We start from the raw sequence: 6564 nt of genomic DNA, 5'->3' as shown, positions 1-6564 counted from the left end.
TTGTTTATGTAAGATATCTGTCCATGCATCCTGTGTTCTACTGTAGGTTGAAATTTTCGTGCAAACTCACTGGTCAAAGAAGGATTTTGATTTCTTTTTCCAACAGTTTTGATTCATCCCAAGATCATAATTTGGAAATGTACAGTACAGATTCGTCCATCACAACTAAGGAAGATGGTGAGTTAAGACCAGTATGCAAGGCTGGGAACCTTTAGCTGGCTGTGAGAGCTTCTGAGGTTCAGCTAGAAGTAAAAAAAAAGTTACAGTTTACACAATCCTCACAAAATAGTCTATTTTATCCTACTTATTTCAAAGAGAAGACAGGAACAGGCTTGTGCATAAGAATAGCCACCAGAACAGTCCTTATATAGGCTAGACAGCAATCCCATGTTCTATTCATCACTCAATATGCTTTGGGAACAGTCAGAATAAATAATCAGTAAACAGTGATTTAAAACAATCAGAGTTATAGCAAATGCTATGGATTCACCTTAGACAATAAAAAGAATTCTTGACAAACATTTATATGATATATTTTGTTATAAATTGAAATAATTGGATTTGACCTAAAGCTTTGGACTGTTGTGAATTTTCTCCCCAACATTTTTCATGAACTATACTAAAGCACAGACTTGCTTTTATGTTTTATGTTTTATGCACAAGGCAGCATGAAATAACTGCAATTCTGCACTTTGAATTGCATTCTCTTCCAAGATTACACACACAGTTTTCTTTCTTCCTCACATATCACCCAGCATCACTCCCTGTCTCTGTTCTGACTTCATTATTAGCTTTTCAGTGAAGTGTGGCTGTAGAGAACTGTGGTACGGTTCATGGATATTTAGAATTTCTCTCATTAAACAGCTTTAATGAGCGAAATATTTAGTACAGAAACTAATAGGCCAAACAAGGCTAGTCAACTTGAGCTAGTGCTGATTTTGGAATTGGTGATTTTTAAACGAATGGATGCATCTTTTATCCATCTGAAGTGAAAGATATTGAGATAATTGGTATATTTAAAGCTAAGCAAACATTTCATCCTTTGCATCTTTGTATTAAGTTAAAAAAATTCTTTAGTATGTCGTTACCCAAGCAGAATGTTCTATAAAAGGTTCAGTGCCACTGTCCAGCATTGCTAGAAGTGGCGATCCAGTTGGCGGAGGTCCAGTTGGCAGAGGACTATTTGGCATGCAAGCCCTCTCTCTCTCTCTCTCTCTCTCTCTCTCTCTCTCTCTCTCTCTCTCTCTCTCTACTAGCTTCTCCTTCCCTTTCCTCCCTGGAAACAGTGGGCCATCCCACTGAGTCAGGTTTCCCAAACACAGACATCCCCTCCTTCTTCCCCCATGTTTGTTTCCTCTTCCCCACAGGTGCACACACAGGTGTAGAAGTAAGGCCTGGGCTAGTCTATTGGCATTTTAAGGTGCTTCCAGGACCAGCGACACATGATGGAGGTGGCACATATTGGTAAGTGTCCAATGAGGTACATACCATGTTTTGGTGGATTCTGGTTGAATGTGTAATTATTGGAAAAAACATACAATTGCCAGAAGTTAAGCCCAGTTTCACCTGTCCACTGATTTTGGGGACGAATTGGCTAGCACTTCAGTTCAGCTACTGAGGGGAATGGCCTGTGGAGTTATTATGAATTTGAATTATTAAGAACGTGCAGTGTGGAATGGGGCGTGGTGGTATGTGAACATCAGTTTGTGAATGGTGGAAGTGAGTAGTAAGGATCAGACACCTGTACCAAATTTTACTCATGAATGTTCTATGTTGGAATTAGTTGTAGAAGGGATAAAAGATTGAAAGTAGATGGCAGATGGAGAGGAGATAAACACATAAAGCCATGCATGTCTAAATAAAAGCAAAAGTAAAAAGTTACAAAAAAAAGTTGAACATTAAACAATCACCAGTCGGTTTTTATCAAATTTCAAAAATATTCAAAAATATAAATTTCTAAATTTTTATCTTGAGTTTTTATCCTTTAAAACATGTCTGCCATTCTTGTTTAGACTGATCAAGCCTTATAATCCAATGAGGTAAACCAAGGATCTTCATATGAATATTTCAGGTATTGCTGTTTTTTTTTTTTTACGATATATGAATCTATTAATTATTAACACATGGCTGTAAAATGTAAAGGGAAAGCCTGAGGGTGATGCGACAGAGCATTGCACTGCTACACCATGCCTCAGCATTGGAATTGCATCAGCTGCTCTTGCATATCAGAGGCCAGGCTCCGTTTTAAAAATTAAATATTTTTCTCCCCCTTAGGAGGAATCTCAGAGAGAAATGGCATGAAATATTCGTTTGCATGAAGGATACATTGTGGGCCCCAATGGCACTAGGAGGAAAAATGAAAAGAAGAAGAAGAAGAAGAAGAAAGGATAGAGCAGAGAGGACTGACCCAGAGGACAAGATATATTCAAAATACACTCACCTCTTAATCTCATTTATTTCTCCTAGACATGGTGCTGAGATTTGTGTCCTCTGAGACCTGTGTCACTCTCTGATTAAACAGCAGCACTGCTGGTTTCTTCTCGTGTGTACCTGAGACACCTGGGATAGACGTTAAATTCTAACCTGGACTAGACTGATGAAGCAAAAACAGAAATAAAGAAAGAAATAAAAAAGAAGGAAATTAAAAACTATAAAGACCCATTGAGATGAAAGAAAGACAGCAAGAAAGAAAGAAAGAAAGAAAGAAAAAAGTGTCAGGAATAGTTCTTTGCCAGACCACTAGGTGGGCCAGGCAAATGGTTTATTCATGTATACATTGTTGTTTTCTTGTGGGTGGTGTCATTCCCTTTCTTAATGTGTTTTCCTGCTTTCTCACCTGTTCCTTGTTACCCTTAAAGCGCTGCTCTATATATGTTTGTCCTGTTCTCTTGATTATTGAGTCATTATTTGCGATATTACATTGTGCCCGGGCACAGTTATTCAGGTAATTACGTTTCCATATCATAGTTATGATTTGTCCTTGTTACATTTCAAGTAACATTTCAAGTTTTGTTAGGTTTTGTGTGTTAAATAAAAGCAGCGCACACACTGAATCCTGCAAGTGGGTCTGATTTGCAAAAACCAAGAGATCGACACAACAGTGCAGACCCTGCCATCCACACTGCATCAGCAGTGTTCGTCCCTGCATGTAACATAAAGAAAGAAAGTTTGGAGAAAGAAAGAAAACACAGACATTATAAGGCTAGATGAAGGACAAAAAAATATATACAATGGACAATGAAATGAAACTAGGAAACAGAAAAAAAGGAATGGAAAGGCAAAAACGTTAAGGGAAAATGGAAAACTGAAATAAATATGGATCTAAAGCACACCATCTCTTGATCTTATTTGGTATAAAGTGTGTGATTAGCAATTAGCTTATATTCATCTTTTCTATTCATTATAAGGTGTTAGATAATTATGTGTATAATTGGAGTGTAATTATATGTGCGAGTTTAATTGGCTCTGGTGCTGATGGAGGTCATGCTGCTGTTTTACTCCCCACATGATGAGCAGGTTTGTGAGGCTCCGCATTCTCTGTTATTAAATAACTCACTGTTAACAGCTTTTCTTCTACCTGTAAAAAGGAATGCTTAAATAATCGCTGGGCTGATGCATATTCATTCCCAGCATCAAGTGAGTTTCGGCATCCATCATCATAACCTTTGATACAGCAGCGATTCATCACCCACCGCATGAAATCCAATATGTAGATCTCGGTTCTCCAGCACGAGATCGATTATGAGCTGAAATATGACATTTAGAGTATTAATATAAAATTTTGTGTATTGCTTCTTCGGCTTTGTGGCACTTGAACAGTTTTAAAATGTTTCTTTGTGTACCCAAATGGAACAGTTGGAGTTTAAAGGCCAGGAGGTGTGGCCTGAGGTGGAGCCAGAATTGGATTGAATCAATCAGAGGCTGTGGATAATACATAGAACTAGTTTATGTTACCTCAGGTGCTTGAGTAAATATAACAGCTAGTTAGCTAATAGCAAATAAAGCTAAGTTCTAACTCCACAAGTGCTGGAAAATCTTAACTGAACAAAACTAGCTAGCTAATAGTGCTAAAAGTGTAAAATTTATAGCTAAACGTGTGTAATATATAGCTAATTTTACCAAAATTACTGGAGCAAGCATGACAACTAGCAAACTAATAGCTCCAGAAAAAACATAGGTAGTAAATAGAGCTTGTTCATATTACTAAATGTGCTGAAAGAAACATAACTAGCAAGGTAATAGTTCCAGAATAGTCTGCAATAAATAAAACGGGTTACCACAGGTGCTGTGGAATATAAGCTAAACAGAAATAGCTAACTAATATCTCCTAAAAAGTAGGTAATAAATATAGAATATATCTCATGTTTACACAGTTGCTGGAGTAAACATGATAGCTACCAAGCTAATAGCTAATATTAAATAGCAAATAGCTAACTAAAGGTTCCAGACAAGTGATTACAAAATAGAACTAGCTTGTGCTACCTCAGGTGCTTGAGTAAACATAATAGCTAGCAAGCTAATAGCTAGAGAAAAAAAAAACATGCAGTAAATAGAGGTAGCTTGTGTTACCATAGGTGCTGAAGAATGTTAGCAAAACAGAAATAGCTAACTAATAGCTCCAAAATAGAACTGATGTTTCCACTTAAATGCCCCAGGTCATTGGTTTGGTCATTGAGGAGGAATGCTGTGCTGTGACCGTCTCCTTTTTATCCACCACCTCTAGATCTTCTTCTCATTCCAATAATTTAGGCCAACAGAGAAGTCTGAATCTGGTTGAAGCCATGAAAAAAGCACTTTGTGAGCTCCATCTGCAGTTCTCTCAGATGGAGATCATCCTGTCTGCCATCACACAGCAAATCAGCCAATTCTAGAAAAGTGGATGAATGAAGAGTAATCATCTTCATGTATTCTGGTCTATTTTTGTGTGATGCAGTTCATTTCACCTCTAAGGCAAATTATATTTTTTATTTGATATTATTTGCAAATAAAATTTTTTGCCTGACTGCCTGAAACCCTTAACCCTTGGTGGCTGATAGAAATATATGAAAGCAGCAGTCCAGCTTTTTAAACCTTACATGCTTTTTGATGTATTTAACTTCGATCATATAATGATGATGATGGTCAGTGATCAACGATGTTTTATCTCCAAAATTACTGTCTCTAAACGAACATGATGATCATATTTCAGCGTCACTGTGGTCATCCATATAGTCTCTCTTTTAATCAGACTGCAATCTGTAACCATTAAAACACAGCTAACTTCAAATAAATAGCCCATAAAAAAAGTGTTGATCAAAAATCTTCCACACTCTACTGCACTGTCACCTACCTTTCCAATGTGCTCCATCAACACATGCAGGAAACCCCACTGGGCCACTTTCAAGCTCAAAAAACAATAAAGGTAGCGCGAAATGACTTCATATGGATCAACTGGTATTTTCCAAGTCTTCTGAAGTGACACAATCAATTTGCTTGATGAACAGATCAAAATTAAGCCTTGATTCACTCTCAAATCAAAACATGGATCAGCACACACATCTAATATTGCAACTCAAACCTCAAATAATGTCAAATCTACAGCGGAAAGACTCTTACAAGCTTGGAAGTGATGTCATCAGGGCGAGTAAATGATGAACTGATTCTTTAAGAGTAGACTGATGTGCTGATCCCTAGAGGAAATGGGTGATGTGATAAAGGTCTTTGATGGATTATCAGATCACCTTTTAAACCCTGCTTCGATAAAAGCGATTTTACACTTAAACACAATAAGGTTTGCAACTTCAAAATGTGTTTAAAGAATAAAATGTTTCTTCATCAAATAGCAAGGCATCTCACTGAGGTTTTTATTCTTTTTAAATGCTGTATGTTTCAATCAACATGCCAGATGATTAATGTGGCTGTCTTGCTTCTGCCCAGTCTCTTTAAAGAGCAAGGATGAGTTTTTTTACTCTTGACAAGGTACATTTATAAAAAAAATTCCTCTTCATCATAAGATATCTGACCCTACTGTGATTCGAGATTTAGCATTTATGGTGCCAGATCTGACTTTTGACTGGTTCTGGTGACTACAATTTCCACGGAGAGGATTTAGGTGGCTGTGATGGGAATACACATGAAAGACAGGGAGAAACTGTCAAAACGTATGGAAATCTCTTGGTTTGGGATGATGTAGGAGGTTGCTTTGGCTCTGGCATTCGGCATTCTTCGGCCTGCATTGTGTTGATTTGACTATCCCAATAATGTTATAAAAGCTTTTTTGTTTCTTGAGGCCTTTGTCTTCAAATTGAAAATACAATTGCCAATTGCTGTTTTATTTTTTCCAAGTCTTCAGCTGTCTTTGGAGACCATTTGTATTGTCTTCTTAATGTTATCTTCAAGAAGGAAATGTTGACTAAGTAATGCTTTCTTGTTTAGTTAACCAACTGACTCTTTAATGCCACTTACTGTTTCTTCAAGGAGGAACATCTTAAGTTACTTCTTAGTAAAGCCTACTCATAAAAATGAATCGGTGGTTTATAAATTAAATTTATGGATGCTGTAAATTGTGATTAATTTAATAAAGGA

General features: G+C 37.0%; 1 long non-coding RNA gene across 1 annotated transcript; it reads left to right on the top strand.

Annotated features, from left to right (window-relative positions):
- Positions 1–1236: 1236 nt before the first annotated feature.
- On the top strand, positions 1237–2653 carry LOC132839114 (uncharacterized). Its single transcript, XR_009647698.1, has 3 exons — positions 1237–1464; positions 2013–2071; positions 2275–2653. It is a non-coding gene; the product is annotated as an uncharacterized LOC132839114 (long non-coding RNA).
- Positions 2654–6564: the final 3911 nt, after the last annotated feature.

This window comes from Tachysurus vachellii, chromosome 24 (genome assembly GCF_030014155.1).
Source record: "Tachysurus vachellii isolate PV-2020 chromosome 24, HZAU_Pvac_v1, whole genome shotgun sequence".
Classification (NCBI taxonomy): Eukaryota; Metazoa; Chordata; class Actinopteri; order Siluriformes; family Bagridae; genus Tachysurus; species Tachysurus vachellii.
Note: the sequence above shows the minus strand (reverse complement) of the source record. Positions and strands in the feature narration are given on the sequence as shown.